General features: G+C 43.3%; 1 protein-coding gene across 1 annotated transcript in view; it reads left to right on the forward strand.

The window, feature by feature from the left end:
* The first annotated feature begins 1,874 nt into the window (after positions 1–1,874).
* LOC137520976 (tenascin-N-like) overlaps positions 1,875–16,808 on the forward strand; it is a 132,896-nt gene continuing 117,962 nt past the window's right edge. The window contains exon 1 of the mRNA XM_068239620.1: positions 1,875–1,931. The gene's annotated coding sequence lies outside the window, so the exon portion shown is untranslated. The remainder of the gene's footprint in view (positions 1,932–16,808) is intronic.

The raw sequence follows: 16,808 nt of genomic DNA on the forward strand, positions 1-16,808 counted from the left end.
GCCCTGCTCTCCCTGCACATGGCAATTGTACTGCTGCATAGTGAATATGCCCCTTGTGTGTTTTAAAACTGCTGTGTAACCACTATTAACAATCTATTAGCTGATTTATTACAATGCTTAATCACTTCCTCTCACTCCCCATCCAGGACTTCTCATGAGCATCAGCTCTCCTTGGGAACGCTTTCCCACAGCCAGTCCGTCATGCTCTGGGCCTGGAAACCTTCAAACATTCTCCCAAAACACACCTATTCAGACAAGCCTATAATTTGCTATAGGTAGCATTGGTCTCCTCCCCTAATGTATGCAACCCACTTCCTTCTAGATTGTAAGCTTGCAAGGGCAGGGACCTCTTTCTATTGTTTTGTATTCTGATGTAATTTATCATAGGAACCTGTACTAGTATTAGTGATGCATCACACCCTATATCAACTATCTACATAGTTGTATTTGTATTGATGGATGTCCTGATTGTACACGTGGCCAGATTTCAGGCAAGGCCACAAAGGCTATGGGCTAGGGCACCAGGAAAGTAAGGGGCGGGCTGTAAGCAGCAAGGTTGCAGTAGCAGTTAGCCTGCCCATAATTCGTCCTGCTACACAGTGTTTGCACATAGCGGTGGGCGGATACCAACAGCCAGATTTGGCACTAAGGGGATGAAGGGGCAGCGAATGGGCACTTACAGTGATCTCTAGGCAGCCTGTCACTCACCAAATGTGCCGCTCGCCAAGGAGCTTACAGTCTGATCCCTGCCATCATGTCACTAACTGTCCTCAGAGGAGCTTATAATGTAATTCCTGCCATCACTTCACTATCTGTCCTCAGAGGAGTTTACATTTTAATCTCTGCCCATCATGTCACCATAACTGTCCTCAGAGGATCCTACAATCTAATGCCTGCTGGAGGGAAGTTTAGGTTGCTGTTGGTCCGGGGGGCAACTGGTGATAGTGGGCTTTGGGCAGTAAAAAGAACAAATCTGGCCCCGATTCTGCAGAGTTTCGAACCTCTCATGTATCTATGTTCTCCGCTATTTCATTTGTACTTTGTACAGCGCTACGGAAGATGTTGGTGCTATATAAATGAATAATAAAAAAATTCATATTAGCTGTATCCCATCATTATTTATATTACTCTATATACTATGCATTTTCTATTATACAAAACCTCACAAGATGGTGGCACTCCCTAAATCCAGAACAATAAAATAATAATAAATGTAAAATAACTATTGAATTTTATTATAATTAATATGTTCTAATCATTTTTCGTAGTTTCTCATTTTCTCGCCTAATCTAAGCAATCCCTTTTCAGCATGAGCAAGTGAAGGAAAACTTCAAATTGTTTATGTACGATTAAAGTTTAATATAAATTGATATTCTTTTTTTTTGTTTGTTTTACTTATTTTTTGTTAAATCTTATTTACTATTTTTGAAGAGGGATTATGTAAATGAGATAAAGGAATTACAAAAGGATAGAACTCCTGGGGAATGTGAAATAAATCTGGTCCTCAGAGAGAGAGAGAGAGAGAGAGAGAGAGAGAGAGAGATTCAGAAGTGCAGTGGTTGCAGACTCCATGGAAGGAATAACGTCCATATGATGGATTTTGTAGATGACATTTCACATCTGTCCTTCAGCACTCAGAATACCTGATAGCATTTGGTCAGTTTTTTTTCCCCTCTGGAAATGGGGCAGCTCAGAGATGGGACAGAGGGAAGTCTTTAAGTTGGCAGATGTGTTTTAAGAGAAGAATTGGATGCAGAAAGGGGATGGGCAGGGGCTGAAATGCATTGCAGGGGTCTCTGACACTAAAAAATAATCTCTGGGATGAGAGCAACACCCCTGCAATGAGGATTGGTCCTTTCTGCTGGCTCTGAAGAACTCTTAAACATCCCAATAGAGTAAGAAGCCAGCAGAGTCCAAGTCATCAGATTGGGGTAGGTGTTCATAAATCTGTGGTACCCAATGCAGTGGGACACTATGCTAGATGCCCTGCAATAGGCAGCTTTTTGAATACATATATTTGATTGTAGAACTATCTAAGTAAGCTTAAATATAGATTTTGTAGGAAAACATTAAATGTAAACTGTACATTACTTAACAGTTAAACATTATTATGTTTTTATTAATATTTCAGAACAACTGTATCAGTTTTAAATGTGATTGGAAAAAGGGCTCCTTTTAAATGGTTTAAGGATTTATAGCAGTTCTAGCATAGAAAGTGACTTGATACAATGTTTTATTTTGTTGGTGTTTTTATGAAATGAATATTTACCATTAGGATTATATGAGTTTTTAAAGGGAACCTGAAGCGGGAGGTATATGGAGGCTGCCATATCTATTTAATTTTTTTAAACAATACTAGTTGCCTGGCTGTCCTGCTGATCATTCTGGCATCAGTAGTATGAAAATCATATAACTGCATGCTTGTTTAGGGTTCTATGGCTAAAAGTAATGGAGGCAGAGGGTCAGCAGGACTGCCAGGCAACTGGTATCGTTTAAAATCAAATAAATATGTCATATCCCTCTCACTTCAAGTTACCTTTAAGTTTACTTCCTCCCATGTGTATAACTTATCTTTTCAATTTATGCTACTGTGGCAGACTTGTTGCACTTTGTATGTCGATGCACTAGGCTAGGCTGTAGATCGGGTAATATTAGGAATTAGCAGGGGACCCTTGTTTATGTGCTGTGTGTGGTAGGAATCTGAACATGGTGACACAGCTGGGATCAGTGAATAATGGCGCACAGCTCCTATGCATAAAAATGGCGCCACATTAAAAAGATACGCTTATCGCTATTTATCGTTAGTACTGCATAATAATGGCGCACAGGGAAAAAAGAAGAAAAACGGCACACACTAACGTTATTTATCAATAGTGGCACACACTAACGTTATTTATCAATAGTGGCACACACTAACGTTATTTATCAATAGCCCCCTACATAAGCCAAACTGCAGACGTTATTTAACTGCAAAACGGTGAATGGATTTACTGTAACACTGTCAAGGTTAGGGTTAGGCACCACTGGGGGGGGGGGGGGAGAGGGGTCTTAGGGTTAGAAACCACCAGGGGGGTCTAAGGGTTAGGCACCACCAGGGGGTGGTTAGGGTTAGGCACCACCAGGGAGGTGGTTAGGGTTAGGCACCATCAGGGGGGTGGTTAGGGTTAGGCACCACCAGGGGGGTGATTAGGGTTAGGCACCACCAGGGGGGTGGTTAGGGTTAGGCACCACCAGGGGGGGTTAGGGTTAGGCACCACCAGGGGGGGGGTTAGGGTTAGGCACCACCAAGGGGGTGGTTAGGGTTAGGCACCACCAGGGGGGTTTATGGGTTAGGGGTAGGTACAGAGAGGGTTCTGTGTGTTGACGCTAAATAACAATAAGGCTTTAACGCTAAATAACAATAAGGCTTTAACGTTAAATAGCGATAAGCAGCAAACGGATTTGCGGCAACACCGTGCGCCATTATTCTCAGGCGCCATTTTCAGATGTAAGCGACACAGCTACCCTTATATGACTGATCACTGCTTTTATGAGCTTTGCAGAGGTTGCTTGCATCTGTCCATGGTGATTAATTGCCTTGGTCAGTATGAATGACTCTTAGTGTCTGATTGGACCGTATGTCTCAGTGTGTGTGGACTTATGAGAGCATCTTTTATTCCTACAAATTCTGGCCAGAGTCCATTGTTCTTGGTGTTGACAGACTGACACGTGCTGGTTTTGCTGCAGCTTGTAAGTGCTAAGTGCAGAATCTTAATGATAAATTAGCGTTCCTCTTGTGATCTAACCCTAAGACCGACTATACGTGCAACTATCACCCAAACATATATGATTGAATCAGACATGTTGGACAATCTTGAAGTGATTGGGAGAGGGCAGAGGCTGTGGGGGATGGATGTCACATAGCGTTGCATTGCATGGAGCAGTACACTTGAGGTTTAATTAATGCTGTATAGATTTATGCTGACATCTATAGAAATTGAGTTTGTGTGTAGTGTAGGTCTGTAGGAATCAATCACTGTCTCATTGAATTCCTCTAAGGGAGGGATCGGTTGGCTTGGCATATCGGGGTGTAATCAACCTGTGTATACCATGGGGTTGATTCAGTAAACCGTGCTAACTGTTAGCACGCTTGTGAAAAGCCCCTCTTCACGCCTAAAATCACTTCGTCCGCGCTAACTAGCGCTCACGCGCAAAGTCCCGCGCGCAAAGTCCCGCGCGCAGAACTTTACGTGTGAGCGCTAGTTAGTGCGCACAAAGTGATGCACAGCGGTGCACGTGAAACGTCGCATCGCGGTGTTACGATAACGGCGCACCCGATGCGCCTATAAGGTCGCATTGGGTGCGACCTTAAAGTCGCATAGCGACCTTACAGGCGCAACGGGTGCGCCGTTATCGTCGCACCGCGATGCGACGTTTCGTGCACACCACACCGTGGGACTTTGCGCGCGATCTAAATTTGACTGGTGCGTGCTAAGTACTTAGCACCCTAGTTAGCATGCCCAAAGCCTTTAGGCGTGCTAACTAGCTTAGCACCGCATATTGAATCAAGCCCCTAGTGTTATTCTATCCTTACCACTAATCTATACTAACACTGACCAGGTAGCCTAACCTTTCACTAAACCTAACCTGTTAATTAATCTGATTTTTCAGAATACCCTTTCTGGAAATATGTAACCTTAACACATTAAGCTTCTGCAGAAGAATACTCATCTAGACTATGAGTTATCTTCTGCAGTTTCTGCAGCAAATAGTGCTTTGCAAGGATCAGCAAGTACCAAAGCCTCAGCACTAAGATTAGGCAAGTCACTGTGTGTGTGGACCAGCACTGTAGTGTTGTCCGGATCATGAACGATTCGGATCTATTTTGTGAGTCGAATCATCCGAATCATCAAAATGAGTGATTCGGGTCGCAAAGGGGGCAGGGCCAGGAGCAACACGCCCCCTCTCAGCAGGCAGTGGGGTCCTGGAAGCAGAGCAGAGATGGATCGCTCTGTTGAAGGGGAGGCAGCCTTGCACAGCCACAGGTAGATGAGAGAGAGGGGACATGGGTGCCACTGCCAGATATGTATAGAGCACACATTCTGACTATAATGTGCTGCTCATTATAGGCTGTCTGTTCCATAGTTGTGCACAGTGAACACATTGGAAACTTTTGGCACAGCTCAGTAACGTTACAGGCAGCATGCTGGGCTAGGACAGGGCAGGCGCTGTGATTGCAGGTCAATATGATCCTCCTGCACTGCTCTATACAGCTGCACTTCACTTCTGGGAATGCTTTGGGGAATGGGAGTTGGGAGTATACAGATGCACATATAGGTGAAATATATGTAAAGCATATGATTGCAGCATGTGGGTATTGTGTGCAAACAAACATTTATGCTCTCTGCTTCCCTTCTCTGTCCACTCCCTGCCCTCTGTCCATCTTCTCCCCTTCTCTGTGTGTCCACCGCCCTCCCCTTCTCCTGTCCTGCTAGTCATTTCCCCCCCCCCCCCCCCCCCCAATGCTTCCTTTGTAAAATGATCCGAGATTCGGATCAAAGTTCCGGATCTTTTCAATGATCCGATTCGAATCATCCGGATCATTGAAAAGATCCGAACTTCGCATCTCTACAGCACTGTACATCTTTCTATTGCTCAATGTTAGTAGGGCGGAGCCTCAGGGACTCCATTCCTTCCTGTGTGGTGTTGGAAGCACTGTGCTGTGCTGAGAATATGTAGGGGCAGAATAAACTACCTAAGTCTGGAAATGTAACCTTTTTCCAGAGCAACATTAGATTACTGTTACTGTGGCAATTTTGTATTCATATGAGGCTTGGTATTTCTCTGTGACCAACTTGGCTTGAGGAATTTGTGATTAGTTGGATTTAACTGTCTGATTGCTATTGTATACTCCACACAGCAGAAGGTCCAGAACCACACCCTACTTTACTCTCTGTAGGAATGAGCATTACATTTCACTGAGCAAAGATTGCACTCCCATGTGGGCATCAGTCATGGTTATACATTGGCTGTCTAACTGCCTACTAAGGGCTTGATTCACAAAGCGGTGCTAACCTACTTAGCACGTCTAAAGTCTTTAGACGCGCTAACCAGGGTGCTAAGTAGGTTAGCACCGGATTTCTCAATCAGATCGCGCACTAACTTTGCGCGCGCAAAGTTTTACGCACGCAAAGTTTTATGCGCGCTAAGTCCCATAGGCTTTAATGGGCACTTCGCACGGAGCGCCCTGCGCTCTGTGCAGTACGCGCGTAAAGTTTTATGCGCATAAAGTTTTGCGCGCATAAAGTTTTATGCGCGAAAAGCTTGTTTAGACGTGCTAAGGGGGTTTTCACAGGCGTGCTAACAGTTAGCACCGCTTTGTGAATCAAGCCCTAAGTGTGTATCCAGCACATGCATCATTTTTCTGATCAATTTGATCGCTTTTGATATGTTTTTTGCAATTTATCAAGCGAAAGCCGGATCAGACATGTTAGCAAATCTCCGTGAAAGGTGGGCGGGGCAAAATAATAAGGAACCGTTACAATGAGCAATACGATGCTTGTCGGATTTCTCTAGATATGCAGGGTAGGAATCGATCGATATCCGGCTGAATTCCAATCAGATAGAGATCAATTTACCACAGCTGACCTTTGTATGGCCAGCTTGAAGGGGGATAAAACTCTGACATAACATTAAATAAAAATTTGTTTTCTTCTTTTTGTTACCCATACAGTTTCCATATTTGCTTTTGTGCACATATTGCCTGTCTACAAATTCCAAAAATACAGTTTATTTACTCTGCAAGTTCCCATTTTATTTTATTGCATAGCTGCTGTATGTATATATTAAAATCTATCGATCTATCACTTCTCAACTCTTTCTGCTTCTCACCTCAGTACAGATCAGGTTCAGCAGTTTACTCATGTTTGCTCGGGGGAGGAGAGAGGAGTTGGCAATTGTGAAGAGTTGAGTTTTGAGGGCTTGTTTGAAGGTGTTGTAAGAGGGGTTGAGCCTGATGGGCGGTGGAAAGGAGTTCCAGAGAGTGGAAGTAGGGATGCTCATTCAGATTCCGCGGAATTGAAATTTCCGCATTTCCGATCGGAAATTTGTATTTATAATAGGAACTTGGAAATTGGATTTCTAAAAAAATACTGCATTGCCACAACTTGCGAATTTTAGCCCAATCACAGAAGCATTGGGCCAATCAGAGAATGCAGAGTCAACTCAGAAGCATTTGGCCAATTAGATAAGGCAAAAAAATGACCAAAAAAATAACTCCGCTAAAATCAGAATTGGAAAATGAAAGTCTGTGGAATCGATAATCAGCATTGGTGTAAATCAGAATTTCCGACCATCCCTAAGTGGGGGCAATTTTGGAGTCCTGCAGTAAAGGCAAGTATGGAACTATACCATAAATTACATACTATTCATATGCTAAATACAAATGTACAGTTGTCTGAATATTAATGTAAATTTTCATATTTGATGTAGCCATTACAGAGAAATTTCCTAAAAAAATTTGACCTAATGATGCAGCGATCCATTAAATAAAATGGCAGCCGTCAAGAAATTGGGTATTCCCAAACTAGTGGAAAGCTTTCACTCCCCTACTGCACATCATCTGCAGTATGTTCTGTGCATGTGCAGTACACTCCACACCACGTGCGAGTGATTGACAGCAGCGCTCGGGCAGATGCAGTAGAGGAGTACCTCAATAGAGGACGACCTCTCAAGGGCGGCCTCTGCACCAGCGGACAGACTTCTCTAGCTCTGGCTCCAGTACCGTGTCCCGTAAGTTCTGTCAGTCGCTGCCAGTCTGCACAAGAAAAGTGCGCCCTCTATGTATCTCTGTGGTGACCACCGCAGAGATACGTAAAGGGCGCACTTTTCTTGCACAGACTGGCCTCGAGGAATGAACGCAAGTCAAGTCAACGCAAGTCAGACGACTCTCCTGACTTGTCTCCCAGACATACTGCGCCGCGCATGCGCAGTTTGTCCTCTCTGCTTCACCGTGGCCGCGCATAATGGCGTAGCAGGCTGTACATGTACCCATATTGATGATTTTCAAACTACACATCAATTGTATGTATCTGTACTTGTGTCTCAGAAATTCCTGATTGTACAGTGTGTTGAACTGCTCACCCAAAAGGATTTACCGTAACGGAGGGGAAAATGATAAGCAATTCAATCAGACTAAAAGAATAGTTACGAAAATTCGGATCCGTGGAACGATCATTCATCATCAATCGGCACCACTAATGGCACCCAATGTGGTTGATCATATGGCTGACTATTTGCGAGATTGTACCATTAAAAGGCACCTTCATCTAATCTGACCACTTATGGGCAGATCAGGTGAAAGTTTTACGTATGTTCAGTTTTTATCTAACCAATGCACATGGCCCTGTTTGGGAAGTAGTGACCAGACACCATGGATTACGTCAGCCGATGGTTATGGTATTGACCCACAGTAATTAATGCCCCTCTTATACACAGCCTCCCCCCATCATGGCAGATGCCAGGGATGCCCTGTGATGATTAGAATGTGACATTGCATGCAGCACGGTGACATAGTGGATAGCACTCTCGCCTTGCTGGGCTTGGTCCCCGTAGTGATGCTCGAATACCCCCAATCACGAATTCGAGTAAATCCGGCTATGGCAGAATTGAAACCCGGATACACCGTGATCGTGATCCGGATTTGAATCAGAGCTCCAATTTCAACTCAGATTTTAGCCCTGATTACATGTAGAATCTGTGATCACGGCCGCGATCACGGATTTGACTTTAACGTTAATAGCAAAGCCCCCATACATGCTACAATCACCAAATTTGCATTGCTTACCAAAGTGATCAGTGGCTACAACGTAAAAAAAAAAAATTCAAAAAGAACTTTTCGTTTTTGAGAAAATCAATTTTAAAGTTTCAAATGAAAAAAGTTTTTGTGATTAAAAACCCGCCGAATTTAGCGGTTAATAGCAAAGCCCTCTTACTTGCTAGAAACACCAAGTTTACTAGATATGTTGAGAAGAACAGTGAGGACAAGAGGAAATTTTTTTTTTCAAAAAGACCTTTTAGTTTTTGAGAAAATCGACTTTAAAATTTCAAAGGAAAAAAGTATACATGGAAATGCGGTTAACACATTAACTGTCATTTACCGCATTTAAATGTATACTATTTTCCTTTGAAACTTCATCGATTTTCTCAAAAACTATAAGGTCTTTTTGAAAAATGTTCCCTCTTGTTACCACTGTTCTTCTTAACATATCTGGCAAATTTGGTGTTTCTAGCAAGTAAGGGGGCTTTGCTATTAACTGCTAAAGTTGGCGGGTTTTCAGGTAATAATCACGGGCCGGATTTGGACCACGATCATGAGTGTATTCGGAACTGAATCCGTGATCAAGAGGCAATCCTGAATTTGGAATCCGACCTTGTGATCAGGATAAACAGCTCGGTATCACGGGTTACCCGTGATCACAAGGCCGTGGAGAGCAACACGGTTCCCAGAATACCAGCCATGGCACTGTCTACACGGAGTTTGTATGTTCTCCCCGTGTCTACGTGGGTTTCCTACGGGCACTTGGGTCTCCACTCTCCACATCCTAAATACAGATAAGTTAATTGACTTCCCCCTAAATTGGCCCTAGATTACAATACATACATACATACATACGATACTACCCAATAAATACATACAGTACATACACATATGACTATGGTAGGGATTACGGTAGATTGTGAGCCCCTCTGAGAGACAGTTAAGTGACAAGACAATATAGTCTGTACAGCCCTTGCAGAAGATGTTGGTGGTATATAAATACTAAATAACAATAATGCAGGGAGGATTGTGGTTGATGATGAATCATTGTTTAAGAACATACTGCCAATTACTGTCTGTGGGAACTCAGTACCTCTTTCTGCATACTCATTTAGTGCTTGTCACCTCCTTGTCTGCATCTGTCTGTCTGTTCCCTTTGTGCTGAGTGCTTGTGTCTGTTTACAGCAACCACAACAGAGTAAATCCCATCTGTTTACCACAATTAGGTTCCAACAACTAGCACACATTTTATGGAGTGTGACTTCTACTATTATAGTTCCCAGCAGGGAGCAGCCTGCATACTTCTGCTAATGTCCACAGTAAGTAAACCACCATATCCACACGGAATTCCTTGTCATGGGCTGAAGATTTGTGAAATGTTAGTTTATGTAACAGTAGTAGCCATAGTGTAATTATAGTGTCATTTATCATCAGCATGTAGATTGTTAATCCATGCGTACTCTGTGTATATCTACATGCTTTGTATACATATGATCCTTTGAAGTGCTGGTTAAGTGCCCAGGTGGTAACTTTACTGGTTCATCTTTGGGTTAAAAGCCAAGACAATCGCCATTAAAGACATTTAGTGGAGATGGTAGCTTGAATGACAAAAACGCCAGGCCAGACTTCATTGTGGCTAAGTACAGTAGAGTACACCAGTATTAAAGAGGAACTTTAGTGAAAAGGGGAAAAAATGTATCAAAACATTGCAAAGTGAGAAGTTAACCACTTTACCCCCGCCCGTACGAATTTCTCCGTCCCTTTTTCCATCCTTTAACCCCCAGGGATAGAGAAATCCGAACTTTCCGCGCTCCCGCCCCTGCCCGCGCTCCCGCTCGCTCTAGCGCGCACTCCTGCGGGTAAACACGCCGCCCGCCCGGAGATCAATGAACGGGAAAATCCATTCCCGTTCGTTGATCTAAGCCCCGCAATGATCCGCTGCTTTTCCGCTAAGCAGCGCGATCATTGTGAAAAAAAAACAACTTACCCAGCCTCCTAGTACTTCCGCTTACCCAGCCTCCTAGTCGCATTAAACAAAAAGTTACTGTTGCCATCTTGTGGCCAAATAGTAAAACTACACCCTAAACATTTTTCACATACAAATGAATTACTTATACACAAAAAATTAACTCATTACCTCCCACACTCCCCATTTTTTTTTATGTAATTAAAAAAAAATTAAAACATTTCCAATAAAAAAATACATAAATAGTTACCTTAGGGACTGAACTTTTTAAATATTTATGTCAGGAGGGTACAACACTGTTACTTTATAAACTATGGGCTTGTAATTAGGGATGGACGCAAAACTGAAAAAAATGCACCTTTATTTCCAAATAAAATATTGGCGCCAAACATTGTGATAGGGACATAATTTAAACGGTTTTATAACCGGGACAAAAGGGCAAATAAATTTCATGGGTTTTAATTACAGTCGCATGCATTATTTAAAAACTATAATGGCCGAAAACTGAAAAATAATTAATTTTTTCCCACATTTTTCCTATTTTCCCATTAAAACACATTTAGAACAAAAAAATTCTTGGCATAATGATCCCCCTAAAGAAAGCCTAATTGGTGGCGGAAAAAATAAGATATAGTTCATTTCATTGTGATAAGTAATGATAAAGTTATAGACGAATGAATGGAAGGAGCGCTGAAAGGTGAAAATTGCTGTGGTGCTCAGGGGGTAAAACCCCTCAGTGGTGAAGTGGTTAAAAGGAAAAAGTGAGCTCAAGAAATGATTGATGTTCGCCATGTAATTTGTTCATGCTGCTTGATACACAATGAGCCTGTATGTCATCATCTTTACTACTGGCAGACATAAAAAAACAGGCAGCACCAACTGCCATTATTTATAACCACACCCACTAACATAGTGATAGGCTAAAAGGTTGTTTGTTTTTTATAGATATACAGTACATATGCACAGAGGGAGATACTGGTTTCTTGGCAGTTGGAAAAAGCCATTATTTCCCACATTGCAACAAGGTTCACAGACAGGAAACTGTTAGGACCTAGGTCTTGACATCACGCTGAGGGAGGGGTTTCACCACAATATCAGCCAGCCATACAGACCCCCCTGATGATCTATTTGAGAAAAGGAATAGATTTCTCGTGGGATAGGCGGTATCAGCTACTGATTGAGATGAAGTTTAATCCTTGGTTACGATTACACTTTAACTTTGCACATCAACTGAAATAGGAGTTTAATGAAAATGCGTTTCACTGGCCTGGAAATGCTGCAGAGGCTAGGAGGCTCTGAAAAAAAAAAATCTCTCTCGCCCCCTCCCCTCCCTCTAGGTAATTAAGTGAGCCCGCTGTTTTCTAAGTTTCTATTTCCTGGCCCATGAAGTGGATCCATCATGAACGAAACTCTAAATATAGCAGTAGCACTAATCATGACTCAGCTATAATACTATCAAATACGCTATTTATTGAGCCATATGTTTCCACAAGAGTTAGCCGACAATTGTTTTGGGGGCCGCGCAGGGTCCCCCTTATCAGGCATGTGGTTACACGCCTTGATAAAGGGGGACCCTGCGCGCCCCCGAAACAATTGCAAATTTTTCCAAGTTGATCCAAATTTATGCAATGTTTTATACAAATGTATACAGTTTGAAAATGGACCAATCAATTTAAACCCAGGTTTAAACTGATTGGTCCATTTTGAAGCTACATACATTTGCATAACAATTTGAATAAACTCAGAAGAATTTGCAACTTTTTGATCATCCCTAGTCTGAACGTTGATACTAGTAATTAGATATCACAAGCAGGGCAGCATGAGTTTTAGTTATGCCCCTATTCTGCTTCCAGATTTGCTGGTAGTGGTTGTGGGGCTTGGGCCCCTAAGGCTAGGTTGACAGTGGTCAGTTGCTTAATGCACACATTATAATCAGTGTGAACTGCAATGGAGACATAGACCTCAATTCACTAAGATCATGCTGGAGATAAAAAGGCAAGAGAAAACTTACCTCCACACAGTGAGAGAGTAATCTTATCTCTTCATTCCTTAAGGGCTCTTTCACATCAGACAACGCGAACAGGAGCCGTTCTCCTGCACGCGTTGTCTGCCTGCGGCGTGTCGCCGGGTATCTGCGGTGCGACGCAATCAGCGGTGGTAGCTGGTAATTAAACCCGACGGAAAACACCGGCTCGCGGGTGCGTTGGAGGAAAAACTGCGCCCGGATGCGTCGGAACCGCAACGCATCGAAACACAGCGTCGAGTGTGAAAGGTAAAATGAAAGTCTATGGACTTTCATCTTACCTTGGTTAACGCAAACGGCTGCCGTTTGCGTTAATGCACAAAGTCTGCCCTAATGTGAAAGAGCCCTTAGTTACCTCCTCTGTAGTTATTTTACCTCCTCTGTAGTTAATTTACCTTCTCTGTAGTTATTTTCACACGCCTGTCTTTAACTCTGGAGTTATTTTAAGGATTGGAGAGTTAACTTAAAGACTGAAGAGCTAACTTTAGGCTTGCCTGAGGTAAAATGTTTCCTGAATACTACATGCCTTATCACCATGGTAACAACTCTAGAAGAGTTATTAAAGACAGGAGATAAGCTTAGTGAATTGAGGCCATAGACTTTAATACAAAGCCTGCAGCCTGCATGCAGCGAGTGAGACTAATGTGATCCGTTACAACACAGTACTGTGAACAGGCCCATAGGGTCATATAGACAGAGAGTTGACATGCAAATTTATTCTGAAAAGCAACTGAGTGAGCGCTGTGAATTGGCCCTTAAAGGGAGGGTATTGTGTTTTTCTACTATACCTCTTTCATTTATTTAGTATAAGTTGCACCAAAATACTATTGAAAACGTATCTGCGATTAGGCAGAAGGTCAGCCTGACTGGGATTTGTGCAATGGCAACATTTTGTGGATAAAATTAAACTGTTTGTTTTGTTACTTTGGGCCTGAGGCTTAAAGTGCGAATAATTTTACCATGCTCAGGCAGCAATTTTACCAGTAGTAATGCTAGCAGAGTACCGTGTGTTGTGCAATTAACACATCCTGCGATACATAGGTAATCTGAGTGCTGCTATAGTGTGTTTTGATACTTTCTTAATGGGCAGGGCCGGATTTGTACTCTTTACCGCCCAAGGCCACTGTCACCATCCGCTCCTCTTCAGTATAGATAGTGAGTTGACCCCTCCCCCCTTCCCTCCAGTATAGGTAGCCTGATACCCCCCCCCCCCCAGTATAGGTAGCCAGATGACTCCCTTAATCCCTCCTCTCCCCCCCCCCCCCCCCTTTCAGTATAGGTAGCCAGCTCGCCTTCACACCACAGCAGCCATCAGTGTCACTCATTTATCCGCTTATCTCCAGTGCAGAAGCTTCCTTTTCCTTTCCATCTCCAATGCTGCCCAAGTCCATATCTGCCAGCCACAATTGCTTGATCACCCTGCATTGCAGCATTTGCAAGCTTGCAAATGCTACACCAGTTTATCCTGCTGCTTTGGTGCCCTTGCTCCTGTGGTGCCCTAGGCCATGGCCTAGGTGGCCTTGCCTAAATCCGGCCCTGTTAATGGGTGCTACCATAGCAACACTAGTGTTACTCTTGTGCTGTGGGTTGCGCTTGTTGTGCAACGCGCAGTATTCTGCTGGTGTCAGTACCGGTAATATTGCCAAGTGCTGCCTGTGAACGGCAATAATACCAGCAGGTCATGCATCAGGCCCCTTGTTACTTGGCAGTTGCTTGTCTGATGTTGTGTGATATCAAATGTTTGATCTTTCTATAGATATACAGAGATTTTGGACTCTGTTGGTGAGACTATCATTCCAACTTCATTGTAACAGTGGTCATCAATAGATGTGCTAACGTCTACAAATACAGTATTAAAGTTCCCATCTATGCTGTACATCACAAGGGTTTTCCAAATATTGTTTCAAATGTATTACCTTCAGAGACCACTGCATGCACACCTCAGCTTTCCAGCATACAAAGCGATTATTACCTGCATCAGTTTTCTGATTTGGGTTATCCTCCTGGATTGCAGTGCATTCTGTTTTGTGCTGCTAATTAGACACAGCAGGAGAAGAGTTACTGGGACATTTCATTTGCACACAACTTTAATAAGTACAAATTTCATGCTTGACATTTATTGCTATTTGAGTGTCCAGACCTACAGGCTCTTTAGAATCAGAATCAAAATCAATTTTAATCGCCAAGTACGATTGGGTCATGCCCAGAATTGGTTTTGGCAACAGCAGAGCATAACAAACAACAGACAAGCAGATAAACAAGGAATGAACAAAAAGCACAGGAATAGTGTGATAGCACAATAACCATAATAACCATAACCATGGTAAAGATCATGGTGGAGCGCAGGGTGCAACATCAGTGCTGCAGCCTAAGGAGGAACAGGAAGGGGAGAGGTGACATGGCGTGAATTCAAGAGTCTTATGGCAGAGGGGAAGAAAGTGTTGTGCCTAGAAGTCCTGGTAGGGATGGCCCATCCTGATGGTAGCCGGCTAAGGAAGCAATGACCAGGGTGTGAGGGGCCATTTGCGATTGTGATCCTTACAGCTCTGGTGTGCAGTCTGGTGTCTTGAATGAGGTCAAGTGAGGGTAGGAGTTTCCTGATTAACCTGTCCGCTGATCTTTTGACACTCTGAATCTTGTCTATTTGTCGGTGGTGGCGCCAGCGTACCAGCCAAGGATGGATGAACAGAGGACAGATTTGATTGTACCGGAGTAGAAGGTCCTTAGAAGTTCCTGTGCATTGTCAAATTTAAGTTGAGGGTCTTCTTCTGTGTTGAGATGGTATTGACCTTCCAGCCCAGGTCATCCGCGATGGTTGTGCCCAGGAGCTGGATGCTGGAAACTCTTCTGACTTCAGTGCCATCAATGTAGATTGGGGGGGAGGATTAATGGCACACTTTCTGAAGTCGACAACCAGCTTAACGGTTTTGGTTGTGTTCAGGACCAGCTGGTTCTCTCTACACCAGCGGCAGATTCTGTTACCCTCTTGACGATAGGCCTGCTCGTCGTTCATACTTACAAGGCCCACAATGGTGGTGTCATCAGCAAATCAGAGGATTTTGATGGAGATTTCTGTGGGTGTGCACTTATTTGTGTAGAGAGAGAACAGGAACAGTAACCAGACACAGCCTTGTGGAGCTCCAGTGTTGGTAATTCTTGGTCTGGAGGAGATGTCACCCAGTTTAACTTGAGACCTGTTCGTGAGGAAGTCTGAAATCCAAGTGCGGAGGATGGCATGGTTGTTTAGGACAAAACTTGAAAACAGCGATGAAAATATACATTGTAATATATCAGTGTAATCATCTGCCACACTTTGAAAAACTTGTGTTTATTGTAAAGAGATGCAGAGTCTAGAGATGTAGAGTCTATGTGACTATCTTCAGGGTTCCAGTATGTTACGGATTTGGAAGTAAATACTTTTGTTAACGGTTTTCTTCAGTGCAGGCATCTGTCATTCCATTTTTGCCTTGATTTGAATGTCTAGCCATTAATCAATGTAACTGCTTATTTGCATCAGTTACATTTACCCAATTGATATATTGGGGTTTTTACTTTGCCTCCTGTCATATCCATCACATTGGTCAGATGGACTTGTTAACCTCTGCTCTCTGAGCATCTAGTGGAGAACCTGTCAGCAGGGCTGCTATCTGTCACAGATAAGGATTCCCATCACTGAAAGGCTGGCATTAACTGATAATTACAGGACATAACACAGTGATCAGTTGCAGAGATGAAAAGGTCTCTGATCTGTCAACAACAGTTAGAGAAAAGCAGTATGCAATCTGCAACCTCATAGGCTGCTGAACTGACAGTTGAGGGCTCCCCCTGCTTCATATTAAATAGAGAACCCAATGAGGGAGCACCAACAGCCACCAGACTGTGCCTCACAAGGACTATAAAGGACCTTGGGATCTGGCCTAAAACCTTACAGTTAGGCTTCATTTACACAGACGGCTAAGCTGTACACTTGGGGAGCTCAGTCTCTCATTTGCCAGCACCTTCTGGCTGCAACTTAATGCCAA

Source organism: Hyperolius riggenbachi, chromosome 6 (genome assembly GCF_040937935.1).
Source record: "Hyperolius riggenbachi isolate aHypRig1 chromosome 6, aHypRig1.pri, whole genome shotgun sequence".
Lineage (NCBI taxonomy): Eukaryota > Metazoa > Chordata > Amphibia > Anura > Hyperoliidae > Hyperolius > Hyperolius riggenbachi.